Source organism: Lissotriton helveticus, chromosome 6 (assembly GCF_964261635.1).
Source record: "Lissotriton helveticus chromosome 6, aLisHel1.1, whole genome shotgun sequence".
NCBI classification, from domain to species: Eukaryota; Metazoa; Chordata; class Amphibia; order Caudata; family Salamandridae; genus Lissotriton; species Lissotriton helveticus.
The window spans coordinates 778,436,173-778,451,918 of NC_136067.1; the positions used below are offsets into that span (position 1 = coordinate 778,436,173).

At 49.2% G+C, this 15,746-nt stretch overlaps 1 protein-coding gene across 3 annotated transcripts in view; it reads left to right on the forward strand.

The window, feature by feature from the left end:
• The window catches only part of RNGTT (RNA guanylyltransferase and 5'-phosphatase), a 1,800,355-nt gene that overhangs the window by 843,970 nt on the left and 940,639 nt on the right, over positions 1-15,746 (forward strand). The window lies entirely within an intron of this gene.

Consider the following 15,746-nt stretch of genomic DNA (forward strand, 5'->3'; position numbering starts at 1 on the left):
TAGGAACTGGAAAAATGTTCCAGCCATTTGTTTTTCTGCATCAACAGCTATGGGGCAAGGTTATGGGCCTCAAGGCGAGTGACACCTTTCAGTCGTTCTGGTGTCTCAAACGTAGGCTGGTGAATGCATCAGTCTGTCTCAAACGTAGGCTGGTGAATGCATCAGTCTGCCTCTTCCCCAGTGGTCAGTGCCTTAAATGCTGCAGTTGGGTGCCAGGGCTTTCATGCAACATGTGGACTGTAAGAGATAAAAGAAAATCAACTGATAAAGCCTGCTGTGTAGTCAAAACTGGCATCAAGCCATGCTTAATACTGCAGAGAGTGCAGGAGGCGGGGATTTTAGAAGAAAACAGCACACGTGGAGAGAGCAATAAAACATGCACTGTCCTAGAGTGCCTTAAAAAATGTAGTTCCATGAATGTACACAGCGGAAGGATACTTGTTATCCAATCAAAAATAAACTAAATATAAGCCCAAGGTGATGAAAAACATAGAAGAGGAAGAAAAGCCATATAATTATAAGTAAGCAAATTCTCTGGACAAGAAAGCCAACAAATGGTCTGCATTGAACTGACCCAAAACCCTCTCTAAGTATTGGTCTTGTACACATAGATCTTTTACAACAGACAGCCAAAAGTTGTCTGTAGGCGAAACCTGGAAATTTGGAATTTACTTTTAATGAGTTAGTTCTTTAGAGATATCTGAGAACAATTGCCTCTCAAATTAAGATATAGTTATATGTCTTTCAGTTTGCAGTTGTTAGGCATTTTAGAATTTTGATGTAGGTGAGTGGAATATCATTCCAAAATGCCAAGTATTCACTGAATGTGCTAGTTGGGAATCAGAAACTTAAATCACATATGTTGTGTGTATAAGGAGATGAATGGGCCTCCAATTAAATTGCCTAAACGAGATTATAGGGCATTAGCATTTCATTCAATTTTTTTTAGACTAAAAGGTTATATTTCATTCAACTTTTTTTAGACTAAAAGGTTATAAGAGAACCTAATTGAACAGGGTAGCATGCTGTAATGTCTATTTACATGATTTGTATGGGCAGTTTTGTATAAATCTGATATTTAATGTTGGTTTAAATACAGTATATTTTTAATTAAACTGTTTTTATTTTTCTGTAATGAAGGACCTGAGTTTGCTCTTGTCTTAGAGTTTTTCTGTATATTTGTAATGGTTTTTGATTAACCATAGAAATAAAGATTAAATGATTCACTGCTGAACTACCTGCCTGCCTTTTAAATGTATTTTTTCAACCTAGCCAAGGGGTGGTGCATCACACAGTTTTCACCTACCCTATACCTCTTGTAACATTGTTTCTTTATTTTTTTGTGTGAAATACATCCTCACATCATTCATTGCATGCTAAAATAGAGCACTAAATAAATGCAGTTTTGCATTTCATGTAATTTCACAAATTGCGCAAAAGCAATTTACATGAATTTTAAATCTTTAATTTTAAATCTGACTTGCATTAAACTGATTCTGATATCTTTTTGCAACAAATATTTAATTACTTTGCGGTGTGTTTGATTTTGACCTAGAAATTTTAATTGTATTCTTCTTGTTTACGAACATCCTATCACTTTCTTATGAAAGCAACACACAACATATGTAAGTGGTTTGTGGGAAGGGTTATGGTGTGGCCATATATTATAAGGAATAAAGTACACCCCTGCCGTACATTTTAAGGATATTGCAAGTCACCTCAGAGTTCCATGACCTTTTGAAGGAACTCTGACTTTGGCCTCTTTACTCTATATGGTCAAGGAGGTCCTCTGTGACATTCAGTATCCTTATAATATAGGGCAGGTGTATTTTATCCCATCTATATTCCTCAGGGGATTGAGAATAAAAATCCTCATGGGCAGCTGCACAAGGTAACATTCAGTACCAAGGCAAGACTGCTTTTCCTTACAGAAAATATTTTGAGCTTGTGGGTCACAGAGGTAAAAAGCTAAAAGTTCTAAAAAGGCACAAGTCATGCAAAGGAACAAAGATGGTGAAAATAAATAGTTCTCACTTTTGGCTTTGTTTGAATAAAGTGTAGTGCCATTGTGTGGTGTGGAGTGGCAATTTGTGGTGCTGAGTGGCCTGGAGTGGCATTGAGTAGTGTGAAGTTGAATTGTGTAGCATAGAGTGAAATTGTGTTGCTTGGAGTGGAATTGTGTTGCGTTGAGTGGTACTGAGTAGAATGGCAAGGAATTTAGTAGAGTTGAATTGTGTGGCCTTGAATTGTGTGTAGTAGCGTGGAATTGTGTGGAGTGACATTTTGTGGCGTGGAGTAGCATAGTGTTGCAGGTGTGGAGTGGAATGGCATTGTGTGGTATGGAAAGTTGCCTGAGTTGACACCAAATTGCCCTAAAGTGCCCCAAAGCATTGTGCTATATAAATACAATTATAGTCCAAAATGTTACCAATTATCTCGACCTTCAATCTATGTGAGCATCTGATTCATTTGATCCAATCCAGGAGCTTTTTAGTGTTCGAACTGGGGGTCTCTAGTTGGCAGAGGTAGGTACCACTGTCCAAATAGGGACCCTTGCTTATAGTCAGGGTAAGGAGGAAACACTCTTTAGATAACCTCTGCTCACCCCCTTGGTAGCTTAGCACAAGCAGTCAGGCTTATCCAAAAGCAATTTGTAAAGTATTTGTACCAACACTCACAGTAACACAGTGAAAATACCACAAACTGACTCCACAACAGTTTAGAAAAATAAAGGTATTTAATCTAAACTACACAAGACCAAAACGACAAAAATCCAACATACACAGTTCAAGAATATGGTTGCAAAAGAGTTCTTAAGGTTGCGATAAAATAATCCACAGTTGCGTGAAAAGTTCACAGTTGCATCACGTTTTGCCAATAGTACCTTTTAGAAGCGACAAAGTTCCAAAGCAGAAGATGGTGCGGTGGAAAACAAGCGATCTGTTGCTCCTGAGACCCTGGGGGCGCGATGCGACAACCCCGCTGCAGCAGCGGGCGTGTTGCGACGAATCCGGTCTGTATGGGGAGGAAGGCGGACCTGTATGGATTCCGGTGCGTAGGTTCCGTAGGAAGTTTTCTCTCGCAAAGGCACGATGCGATGATCTTTGGAGTTGCGACGATCTCCGGGGCGACGATGCGCGAACCAGCGGTGATATCTCTCTCGCAGCTCCTCGATGCGATGGCTTCTTCGACGATACTCGCAGCGACGTGATGCGGTCCGCAAGCAAGCGGTACGGCGATCTCACCCAGCGACGACAGGCTCTGCGACGACACTCGCAGCGATGGTAATCTTCCCACACCGGTCTGGTGCGTCCCGCAAACGAAGGATGCGACGGCTCTGGCAGCGGCAACAGGCGCTGCGACGATCTCGACCTTCGTAGCGGCGGGAATTTCCTCGCACTGTTGGGGATGCGCTCCGCAAGCGAGCAATGCGACACAACTTGCAGAAAGTCTTTAAAAGTTTGGTTTCCAGCTTCCCAACACAGGTACAACTTCCAGAGGCACCACACATGGGCCACACACTCCAGGAAGGACAGAACTCTCGCAGTAGAGTTCAGGGAAGCTGGGGTGAAGTCCTTTTGTTCCTGGGACTTCAAAAACAGGGAGCCAGCTCTTCTCAGGCCCTTGGAGATTCCTTCAAGCAAGGGGGCACAGCACAAAGCAAAGTCCTTCCCCTCTCTTTGGCAGCAAAGTAACAGCAGGTCAGTCCAGCAGAGCAAAAGCAGGACGGTCTTACTTCTTCAGTTTCAGCTTTCTACTTGGCAGAGGTTCCTTCTTGATTCCAGGATCTAATTTTCTGTTGTCAGGGGTCCATTACTTATACCCCTAAAAGTCTTTGTTCTCGTTGTGCAAGTGGGCCCTGAGCCCGGTCTGAACCAGTTCTGGGTGTTCCTTGAGCACTTTGTTTTCCTGGCTTCTCTTTTCCTTTCAGAGTGAGAGGCAGGGTTGTTAGCCGCCCAGCAGGAGGTGGAGCCAGCATTGTGGAAGGCAGGCACAGCCCTATTCAGGCCCAGGTGCTATCTCCTCCCACCACTCAAGTTGCAAATGCAGTCATTCAGCCTAGGGCTGACTCAGCCAGCCTCTTGGGGAATCCCCAGCCCCTGTCACTCTCAAACCAGACAGTCAATTCACAAACAGGCCAAGGCACACAGAAAGGTCAGACAAGAGAACAACAATTTTCTAAAAGTGCTGTTCTCAGACACAGGATTTAAAAACAACCTTTCCTAAAACATGTGTTATTAAATTCTGAGTTCAGGGATACTAGACTTGTATGTCCTCTCTTGCTCCTATGGGAAGATATACTGGTAGCCACTGTAGCCAGCATCCCCCATGATAGCCCATGGGGCAAGATAGCCTTACAATAGTGAAAAACGAAAATGGCTGTAATTCACTACCAGAGCATGTCACCTGCACAAGTACATGCTCTATCTTTTACATACAGTGCACCCTGCCCAGGGGGGTACCTTGGGCCTTCAATAGGGGTGACCAATGTGCACAGAAAGGGAAGGGTTAGGCCTGGTCAGTGGGGACACTGACCAGGAGGAAATGACAGTTCACAGACTACACACAGGCACTGCGGTGGCAGGCCTGAGACACCATTTTAGGGCTACTCATGTGGGTTGCACAATCAGTGCTGCAGGCTCACTAGTAGCATTTGTCATCACCATCCCTGGTACACCCAGTGCACTTTACTTGGGACTTCTTGGTGATACAAATATGCCAATCATGTATATCCAATCACAATAACAATTTACACAGAGAACATATGCACTTTAGCACTGATCAGCAGTGGTAAAGTTTGCAGAGTCCTTTTGCCAACAGCCACAGGTCAGGAAAAATAAGGGAGGAAGAAGCAAAAAGTTTGGGGATAAGCCTGCAAGAAGGGCCAGTTCCAACAGTTAGTATGTACATTTCTTATGTGAGAACTGGTTTGTTTACAAATAAATGTGTTTTAGACTGTGAATGGCTAGTGGGCAAGGGAGCAGCATATATCTTACTAGTTGGATAATAAGGAGATGGAGTCAGGTGCCGACAGTGTTGTGGGGCTACAAATGTCAAAAGCCTTGTCCAAACAGGAGTAGCAGACAGACTCCGTACTCGATCATGATAGACAATGATAGTAACAATCACCTTGTTGTGAGAAGAGGGTAAAAGAACAAAGTGTCGGAGGTTTAAACCAAACATATTTTAGAGTTGAAAATTGGGGAGCTCTATGACACTCTCTGACATGTTGGGATTGCGTATGAGAGGGTAAGAGGCAACACGGAGAAGGGGTGGGTGAGGGGGAAGAAGGACCACAGACAAAAGGGATGAGAGGGAAAGAAGAAATAGTACCTCAATGCTCGAGCAGTAGACGGACACTAATTAAAATTAATCAATCTGTGCTTGGTCCATGTTCCACAAACAGAAAAGAAAGTGACGCCTGGCACATGCTGGCCAATTAGGAGGCAGCAAAGAACACCAATGATGTCAACCAATAGTAAGCAATGGGCTGGCTCCAAGCCCTTTATAGTAATCAATAGCCCTTTTAGCTGATGGTGCATGCACGGTCAGCAGGCGAGACATAAAACAAAAAGGGACCTACGCGTTAAGGAGATTCCTGTGAAAAATTTACCAAAAGGTTGTAAACTAGAGTAAAACATCTTACTGTTTGGCCACAGGATACTACCAGACCTTTATTCGCGAGCATTGCGATGGACACTTTTTCAAGATGTATGAGCTTGCTTCATTGTGTCATTGTGGAATATATCGCTATTTAAGTTTGGTAGTTTCTGTACTCAGTTAATATTTGTTTTAGTGCATGGCTTTCCGGGAACAGTACAGAAGGAATACCGAGCACTGCCTTTAGTTGTAAAGAGCATGTTTTGGGCAGCGCACATCTCTAAGGGCTGGGATTATTTATTGCTCACATTTTTTATTCTGTTGCTATAATGCACCTATTGATTCTTTCAAAGTTTAATTATTGCTGCAATTAAGGCTTGATGTTGTTCCTTAGACATGTTTTCTCAAGGGGGCATTAATTTAGGTGTAGTGTTTATTTCCTCCTTTTTGAAATGTTATTCGTTGCCACATGAGGCATTACATATTCTTAATGAAAAATGCTTTAATCCACGAATATAGCAAACAACTACAATTGCAGCGTTTTACCAAATCTATGCAATGCTTGATATAAGGATTTTGCTTTTACAATCACGGGGAGCTATCAAAATGATTATATATTTATCATTCACAGGGAAATGTTTTCATTTCCAGCTCTCTGCACCTTGGCTATTAGGAAGAGTGCATGATTTTTTGCTATACCTCATGCATCACGCACATGCATTGTTCCTTTAGTTTCATATTTTGTGTCTACATGTTTTACTTCCTTCTTGTGTCTTTTCTTTGTTACAGCTGCACCTTGAAGCTCTCTGAACATTAGCTCCTCAAAAAACAACTATATGTTCTCGTTGGCATTCTTCCATAGTGTAGCTTTTCTCTCTAATTATGTTGTTATTCTACCTTATGCGAATGGCCGATAGCAGGCTGCCACATACTCAATCTCGAGAAAGCATTCAATTCTCTTGAATGGAATTACATGTTTGCAACCTCGAAAAATACAAATTAGGTCCGCCTACTCTATACAAACCCTGTGGTGAGGGTGAAGTAGAGACGGTTTGTTTCGGCTGCCATCCCGTTACGGCGTGGGACGAGACAGGGCTGCCCGTTGTCCCCTCTCCTTTTGGCCCTCGCAATGGAGCCACTAGTGGAGTCACTAAGAACACAGCTACATGATGGCATACTGCTGGGCGATGGCATGCACGTAGTGTCGCTGTACGCGGACGATCTGTTGATCTACTTACGAGACATCACTCAGGTCACAGAACGACTAGCCCAAATCCTCCGGGAATTTTCAGCTCTATCAGGGTTAAAAGTAAATGTTGCTAAATCTAAATTATATGCCTTTAAAGAGGATTGCCGCGTCCCAGGCCTTCTACTCAATGATGTGAGAGTGCAGTGGAGCGCTGACACATTCCGATACCTGGTGTGACGTAGGGCAAGATTCGAGGTCTACACAAGGTCGAGATAAACGTGGTTTTATTTGGTTATATACTCGTCTCCTGTGAGTAGCCAGAGTTCAGAGAGAGTACTATGGGTAATTCTTCTTATCCGGGCTTGGTGGGGTTGTCGTCTTCTTATTCCTTCTCACAGGGGCTAAACTCGGTCCCTCGGGCAAAGAAGAAACAGACGGTAGATGTAAGAAGTTGTATCAGGCTTCCTATATTGGGGAAGGGTGTGAGGGATCACCAGTGCTCTACGGATCGTCTACAGACACATGAGGTTGTTGTGGTAATACCGGGATAGAGGACAAACTGAGAAGAGCCCTATTCGTCGGTCTTCTCTCTCCTCCCGACCCACCCCGCAAAGCGTTCACGTACCTGGTTGAGCCATGCTGCTCCGGGAGTGTGGCTAGGTGCAGCACCGCGTCGTTGGCCTCCTGGCACTCCTGGGGTTCTCCTCTCAGCAAGATTCCGCGTCGGGTTCCCCGAGTCATCTGCCGTTGTATCCGTTCTCTCCCTCGAGGCCGCTACGAACTGCTCTTCTCCGCGTCTTCCGGGATTTTGGCCGTCACTCTCTCGGGCTAGGGGCTCCCAGATTGGTTCAGGGTGAATGACTTCCTCATGATGTGCGGCGTCTTCTTGAACTGCATACCAGTTTAAGGGGCTGGGAGCGAAAAATACGTTATCATTCTCCTGCATAGTCTCTGGTATGGAAGTCCAATCTTCCTGCTGCAAAGAGAGGAGAGGACCGGATTCAAAAGGGGCAGTCCACCATTCCCATGTGGGTAAAGTTTATTCAGTTCCCCTTTGTGTGAGAGCGGAATCGCAACACCTGGGCATACGCTTGTATCTGAAAGAGACACGTTAGTGATAGATTCCTTACCTTAGAATATCCCCATGCGTCAGACTGGATCCGGAAAGTTTTTCATCAGCAGTAGCCCTGCCCGTCGGTAGGTGGCGTTGTGTGGCTTCGCATCAGTCGCTGGCGTCGTAAGCACTGAGATGACGTCACGGAGACTACTTAGGCGCCACCCGTGCACGCTGACGTCAGTTCTTTCTTTTTCCGCTGCAGCAAGCTCAGATCCGGTTAGATCATGTACCCTAGTAACTTTTTGACCAACTTTTTGGGACTTTTTCTTTTGAGTCCTTGACTCCTGGTGCCACGTAGGGATGCCTGGGTTCAAAATCCTGCAGAGCCTGTCGCCGTACAATGTCGGTGGCCAACCCCCATGGCGTTTGTCTCTACTGTCTGGAGCGCGATCATGACTCCCGGTCATGTTCCGACTATCTGGCGTTGGCTCCGAAGGCTTTGCGGGAGTAGTCCCGAAAGCTGCTAGAGGCCAAGCAGTCGTCTCCGCGCCGTTCAAGGTCCAGGACCGATACAGAAAAGGGGGTGGTGATGAACAGAGTGTCTGAATTAAGCAGACCACTCTTACCCAGTCCAAAGATCAGGGCTTGATCCATCACCGTTATTTATCTCTCTGCCCCATCCCAGCTCAGAACCTGGCTATATGCAAATTAGTCTGTCCCTGGCCCAGTGCATCATGGGAACAGGGCAGACCAAACTACCAAGTCCCTTGCTCATTGCACCATCAGGATTCAAGCAAGCCGGGCCGAAGACGCCTGAAATGGCAGAAACCGGTCCCCGGAAGCTTGTTTCCTTCCCAGTGTAAGAATTGGCTTTTGTAGTCTGGTCTGCCCTGTTCCCATGATGCACTGGGCCAGGGACAGACTAATTTGCATACAGCCAGGTTCTGAAACTGGGATGGTGCAATGAGCTAAAAAACGGTGTTGGATCTAGCCCTGATCTCTTGACTGGGTGAGAGTACTCTGCTTAATTCAGAGACTCTGTCCATCACCACCCCTTGTTGTAAATTATTTTGTCCACCCTAAGCGTGGAAGGGTATACTCAGATGTGAGTCCCTTGCTCATTGCACCATCAGGATTCAAGCAAGCCGGGCCGAAGACGCCTGAAATGGCAGAAACCGGTCCCCGGAAGCTTGTTTCCTTCCCAGTGTAAGAATTGGCTTTTGTAGTCTGGTCTGCCCTGTTCCCATGATGCACTGGGCCAGGGACAGACTAATTTGCATACAGCCAGGTTCTGAAACTGGGATGGTGCAATGAGCTAAAAAACGGTGTTGGATCTAGCCCTGATCTCTTGACTGGGTGAGAGTACTCTGCTTAATTCAGAGACTCTGTCCATCACCACCCCTTGTTGTAAATTATTTTGTCCACCCTAAGCGTGGAAGGGTATACTCAGATGTGAGTCCCTTGCTCATTGCACCATCAGGATTCAAGCAAGCCGGGCCGAAGACGCCTGAAATGGCAGAAACCGGTCCCCGGAAGCTTGTTTCCTTCCCAGTGTAAGAATTGGCTTTTGTAGTCTGGTCTGCCCTGTTCCCATGATGCACTGGGCCAGGGACAGACTAATTTGCATACAGCCAGGTTCTGAAACTGGGATGGTGCAATGAGCTAAAAAACGGTGTTGGATCTAGCCCTGATCTCTTGACTGGGTGAGAGTACTCTGCTTAATTCAGAGACTCTGTCCATCACCACCCCTTGTTGTAAATTATTTTGTCCACCCTAAGCGTGGAAGGGTATACTCAGATGTGAATCCCTTGCTCATTGCACCATCAGGATTCAAGCAAGCCGGGCCGAAGACGCCTGAAATGGCAGAAACCGGTCCCCGGAAGCTTGTTTCCTTCCCAGTGTAAGAATTGGCTTTTGTAGTCTGGTCTGCCCTGTTCCCATGATGCACTGGGCCAGGGACAGACTAATTTGCATACAGCCAGGTTCTGAAACTGGGATGGTGCAATGAGCTAAAAAACGGTGTTGGATCTAGCCCTGATCTCTTGACTGGGTGAGAGTACTCTGCTTAATTCAGAGACTCTGTCCATCACCACCCCTTGTTGTAAATTATTTTGTCCACCCTAAGCGTGGAAGGGTATACTCAGATGTGAGTCCCTTGCTCATTGCACCATCAGGATTCAAGCAAGCCGGGCCGAAGACGCCTGAAATGGCAGAAACCGGTCCCCGGAAGCTTGTTTCCTTCCCAGTGTAAGAATTGGCTTTTGTAGTCTGGTCTGCCCTGTTCCCATGATGCACTGGGCCAGGGACAGACTAATTTGCATACAGCCAGGTTCTGAAACTGGGATGGTGCAATGAGCTAAAAAACGGTGTTGGATCTAGCCCTGATCTCTTGACTGGGTGAGAGTACTCTGCTTAATTCAGAGACTCTGTCCATCACCACCCCTTGTTCAAGGTCCAGGAGGCGCCCAAGGGTCCGGCCGCGGAGCCATCGCCATCGCTCCGCTGGGTCTAAGTCTTCACCCTCGGAATCGGGTAAGAGACGTCACAAGAAAAAGTTGAAGAAGCGTGTTAGCTCTCCGACATCCCCCCGTCGGTCTCCGGACGCAGATGAGGGGGCCAGGGGTTCATCCCCGCGGCTCCGTTGGAGCCTAGGAGTCCCACGGCCTACCCACCTTATCCGGGTCCCTCGGCGACTCCGGCTCAGGTGCAAGAGTTTCTTGCCACCATGGACTGCCTTTTTCAGGCCTAGGGTTCCCGCCGGCACGCCTTCGTGGCCCCGTGGTCCCTTTTGAGTGCCCTTGCTTGCCACCAGGTCTTCCGTCGGCTCCGGCGACGCAAGGTCCTCCGCTGGTGGCTCCGGCTCCTCAGGGTCCTCCACCGGCAGCTCCGGCACCTCAGGGTCCTCGCCGGCGGCTCCAGCACCCCCTGCGGCTCCATTCCCGGTGCCGCCGTGGGTTCCGTTTGTTCCACCTCCGCCTTGCCTGAATTCCTGGGCAATTTTGCTCCGACTTGGGACCCTAATTAGGACATGGAGCCGGATCGGCGCTGGGAACGGCGCTGTTGGAGCACTTGCTTTCCCCTGTGCCTCCCCCGCCGCTGCTGCCTGTACCACGGGCTGTGGAGGAGGGGGATGACTGGGAGGGGTCGGAAGACCCTCTTGCACGGTAGTGCGAGTCTGAAACTGAGTGGGTGGAAGACTCAGAGGATGCAGGGGGCCTTGACCTCTCCTCCGAGCCTGGATTTATGTCTCCTCCCGCAATCATGGAGGAGGGAGCCACGTATACTATGGTGCTTGGTAGAGCAGCTGAGGCCCTTGACCTGCCTACTGTCACTCATAAGACCAACCTCCTTACTGAGGTGCTGCAGCCGACTGCAAGATCTATTGAACCTCTGCTCCCGTTTAATGAGGCCTCTATGGATGTTTTGATGGGCACCTGGTCTAGGCCAGCCACAGGGGTTCCTGTGGATAACAACGTGGCCCGGCGTCATCGCCCGGCACCGGGTGACCCGGCCTTTCTGACAAATCATCCTACTCCGGAGAGCCTGGCCATTCAGGCCTCCACTTCCCGAAGTGCGTTCCCTACCTCCCCGCCGGATAAGGAATCGAAAAATATAGAGCAGTTTGGCAAGAGTTTATTTTCCTCTGCCAGCTTGGGGCTGCGGTCAGTTAACACAACACTGCATGTCTTTTGGGCCGCTACTCTCACGCTGTGTGGGACACAGTGGCACAGACCCTGCCCCAGTGCCAGGAAGAGGTTCGGGCTGTACTTTCCCAGGCTGTGGCTGTGGGAAAGGATGCCGCGAAGTTTGCCATTCGGTGTGGCCTGGACACCGTGGATTCTTTTGGGAGAGCGATCTCCACAACAGTGGCCCTGCGTCGCGATGCCTGGCTATGGTCCACTGGGCTTGTGGGGGATGTCCAGAGTTCCCTCATGGACATGCCTTTTGATGGTACTCGCCTGTTTGGCGATAAGGCAGACAGTGCACTGAAGCGTTTCAAGGACTCTCGGGCTACGACCAAGTCCTTGGGTCTCGCCACCACACGCCCAGCCACGTCTACCTTTCATGGCCACGGAAAGGGCACCCCTGCCCGCTCTTTCAGTCAGAAGCCTGCGCAGAACCAAACAGCACGCCGTGGGCGTGGTGGCCGCCGTGGCGGCACAGGGGGCCAACGTGTTCCAGCAGCATCCGCCTCAAAGCCTTCCTAGCCCGAGCTTTGGGGTGCACCCCACGCCAGTGGGCGGTAGGATTCAACATCACCTCCCTCACTGGTGTTCTGTCACTTCCGACAAGTGGGTGCTGCAACTCATCCGGAGGGGTTACTCCCTCCTCTTTGAGTGTACCCCCCCAGCCATTCCACCTCAGTTCCACCGCATGTCGGGGGATCACTTTGCGCTTCTCTAACAGGAAGTTATGGCCCTTTTGGCCATTGAGCGCGTTCCTGGGCCAGAAGTAGGACGTGGTTGTTATTCCCACTACTTTCTGGTCCCCAAGAAGGACAAAGGGGGCTTACGCCCCATCTTGGACCTCAGGAGCGTCAATCACTCCGGAAGGAGAAGTTCAAGATGTTGACCCCGACTCAGGTCTTGGCTGCCCTCGACCCTGGAGACTGGATGAGAGCATTGGACTTGCAGGATGCATATTTTCACATCCCCGTCCTGCCGGCCCACCGGCGTTACCTGTGGTTCATGGTAGGCAAGAGGCATTTTCAGGTTGCCGTGCTCCCCTTCGGCCTTACCAGCGTCCCTCGGGTGTTCACGAAAGTGATGGCGGTCGTCGCAGCTCACCTGCGCAGGTCAGGGGTGTCAGTCTTCCCCTACCTCGACGACTTGTTGTTGACGGCGGGCTCGCCCCAGGCAGTTGTCACCCACCTTCAGACTACGGCCCACCTCCTGCATATGCTGGGGTTCTCCATCACCGTGCCGAAGTCGCACCTGAGTCCCTCTCAGAAGCTCCCCTTTATCGGAGTGGTTCTGGATTCGACGCAGTTTCTGGTTTATCCTCCCGAGCAGCGAGTCCGAGATATTCAGGCTATGATTCTGATCTTTCAGCCTCTATGCCGGGTTTCAGTCAGGATGACCCTCTGGCTCCTGGGCCTGATGGCCTCCTGCTAGTGCAACATGCCAGATGGCATATGCGGGATCTGCAGTGGGACCTGAAATTCCAGTGGGCGCAGCATCAGGGCAACCTGTCCAATCATGTCCAGATCTCGGAGGGCACTGCATGACAATTGCAGTAGTGGCCCACGAATCGCGATTGGTTCAATGGCAGATCCCACTCCATTCCCCAACCGGAGCACACAGTGGTGACAGATGCGTCCCTCCTGGGATGGGGAGGCCACTTGGGAGAGGCGGAGATCAGGGGCATCTGGTGTCTGGCGGAGTCCTGGCTCCATATCAACCTTTTGGATCTTAGGGCAATTCGGCTTGAACGCCATGGCAGACGAACTCAGCCGCCGGTGCTTGATGGATCACGAATGGGGTCTGAAATCGGACGTGGAACAAGGTCTCTTTCAGCAGTGAGGAGAGCCTTGGCTAGATCTATTAGCCACTGAAGAGAATGCGCAATGCCATCAGTTCTGCGCGTTGAAATTTCCAACGCGGCACTCGCTCAGCAATGCTTTTCATCGCGATTGGAGTTGCGTTCTATTGTACGCCTTTCCGCCTCTACCACTTCTGCCCAGAGTGCTGAACAAGATTCGGAGCAACCGGTCCCAAGTCATTCTTGTGGCACCGGATTAGGCACAAAGATACTGGTATCCCAAGCTACTCAACATGGCGATCGATCCCCCGATCCGACTGCCTCTTCGGGAGGATCTTCTGTCGCAGCAGCAGGGGACAGTCCTCCACCCGAACCTGTCCAGCCTCCACCTCCATGCGTGGAGATTGAGCGGCGACAGTTGACAGCTTTGATCTTCCTCCCGAAGTATGTGATGTCACTGTGGCAGCCAGGCGTCCCTCCACTAAGCCGGTATAAGCCTGCAGGTGAAACAAGTTTGTGGCATGGTGCACAGCAAAGTCTGTTGATCCTCTTTCTGCCCCTTTTTCTGAGGTCCTTCTGTTCCTACTATCATTGGCCCAGCCGGACTCTGCTCTGGGCACTATCGAAGGTTATCTTTCAACCATCTCCTTCTTTCTAAGGCTTCCAGATCAGCCTTCTGTTTTTAAGTCTCCGGTTGTTAACCCCTTCCTGAAAAGCATTACGTACATTTCCTCCCGTGCCGTTCATTATGCCTCAATAGGACTTAAACCTTGTCTTGACATATCTGATGTGCGCACCTTTCGAGCCCCTTCCTAACTGTCCTTTGCATCTTCTCACTCTCAAAACAGCTTTCCTGGTAGCTATCATCTCTGCCAGAAGAGTGAGTGAGCTCCAGGCTCTTTCTCCCAAACCTCCTTTCCTTTCTGTTTATCCGGAGAAAGGCGGTTTTAAGGACCCGTCCTTCTTGCTTGCCAAAGGTTGTCACGCCCTTCCTCATCGGGCAGACCATCACTTTGCCCACCTTCTTTCCACCTCCGCATCCTTTAAGAGAGGAAGAGAGGCTCCACCGCTTGGACCCAAAACTTTCGCTCTCGTTCTATCTGAAATGCACACAACAGTTCCGGGTGGATGACCAGCTCTTTGTTGGCTACGTGGGCGCCAAAAAAGGTTGGCCCGTGCACAAACCGACCATCTCCCGGTGTGTCGTTCTGTGCATCAATGCATGTTACTCGTTGGCTAAGAAGGAGCCTCCTGTGGGGCTGCGTGCCCATTCTACCAGGGCAACGGCAGCCACTACTGCCTTGGGATGCGGCGTTGCCTTGCAGGACATTTGTCAGGCAGCTACGTGGGCTTCACTGCACTCGTTTACCAAATATTACATGCCTTGAGAGTCAGATTCCGGGAGATGGCTTCTTTGGCCGTTCTGTTCTCCGTGACTTTCTGGTGTAATCTTGTTTGCAGACCCACCACCGGGGTTGGTATTGCTGGGGTATCTATTCAAAGGTAAGGAATCTATCACTAATGTGTCTCTTTCAGATGCACAAGTTACTACTTGTGTAACGATATATCTGTAAGAGACATTAGTTAGTGATAGATTCCTTACCGCCCCATCCATCCTCCCTGTTCTGCGAACTGATTTCTAGGGTGAAGGTCATCCCTTTCAGGGCCCTAGTTTCATGCCACCAGTGGTCAGTTTCTTGCATGGCTCCGCATTCCTAGCGCGGAAAGGCGTGTACAGAACTGACGTCAGCGCACATGGGTGGCGCCTAAGTAGTCTCCGTGACGTCATCTCTGCGTTTACGACGCCAGCGACGGACCCGCACGACGTCACCTACTGACGCGCAGGGGTACTACTGACACAAAACTTTCTGGATCCAGTCTGATGCCTGGGTATATTCTAAGGTAAGGAATCTATCACTAACTAATGTCTCCTACAGATATATCGTTACACAAGTAGTAACTTGTGCATCACCAGCCGCTGGACCTTTTCGACGGAAACCTAGGCAGAGCACTGACAGCGGTGAGATCCCAGATGCAATTCTGGAGTACGTTCCCTCTCGCAGTGGCACTATTCAAAATGGTGGCTTTGCCGTGATCCTGTACTACTTCGCCAATCTGCCCATCTATGTCCCTGCCTCCTTTTCTCCACACTGGAAAGGATGACCAGAGACTTTATCTGGGGTCCCAACCGGCACAGGGTGGCGGTTCAAAACTATATCTGCCTTTTGACCAGGGAGGCCTGGCGGCGCCTTGCTTCAAGCATTACTACCTAGCAGCCCAACTTCAATGGATCACCAGGAGGATGGCAGACTGTCAGCGCGATGACACGGCAACCCAAGGCCCTCATATGCGCTCCCCCAGATCCACGCGCTCTTCTACTCCGCACGCGGGTGCGACCTCCTGAGCCCCGATTCCTGA